The following is an 825-nucleotide window of genomic DNA, read 5'->3' as shown; positions in this document are numbered from 1 at the left end:
AGATATCTTGGAATAAACTTAACCAGAGAGGTAAAGATCTATACTCTAGAAACTACAGAACACTGATGAAAGACATTGAAGAAGACACAAAAAGATGGAAAAACATTCCATGCTCATGGATCGGAAGAATAAACATAGTTAAAATGTCTATGCTACCCAGAACAATCTACACTTTCGATGCCATCCCGATCAAAATACCAATGACATTTTTCAAAGAACTGGAACAAACAATCCTAAAATCTGCCTGGAACCCGAAAAAAACCTCAAATTGCCTAGGAAATGTTGAAAAAAAAAAAAAAAAAACAAAGCTGGGGGCATCACGTTGCCTGATTTCAAGCTATACTACAAAGCTGTGATTACCAAGACAGCATGGTACTGGCACAAAATCAGACACATAGACCAATGGAACAGAATAGAGAACCCAGAAATGGACCCTCAACTCTATGGTCAACTAATCTTTGACAAAGCAGGAAAAAACATCCAGTGGAAAAAAGATACTCTCTTCAGTAAATGGTGCTGGGAAAATTGGACAACTATATACAGAAGAATGAAACTTGACCACTCTCTCACACCATACACAAAGATAAACTCCAAATGGATGAAAGACCTCGATGTGAGATAGGAATCCATCAAAATTCTAGAGGAGAACATAGGCTGTAACCTCTTCAACATCAGCCACAGCAACTTCTTTCATGACACATCTCCAAAGGCAAGGGAAACAAAAGCAAATTTGAACTTTTGGGACTTCATCAAGATAAAAAGCTTCTGCACAGCAAAGGAAACAGTCAACAAAACAAAGAGGCAACCCACGGAATGGGAGAAGAT

This window comes from Ursus maritimus, unplaced genomic scaffold, assembly GCF_017311325.1.
Source record: "Ursus maritimus isolate PB19 unplaced genomic scaffold, ASM1731132v1 scaffold_35, whole genome shotgun sequence".
Taxonomy (NCBI): domain Eukaryota; kingdom Metazoa; phylum Chordata; class Mammalia; order Carnivora; family Ursidae; genus Ursus; species Ursus maritimus.
The sequence above is the reverse complement of the archived record's forward strand: the minus strand, read 5'-3'. Positions refer to the sequence as shown.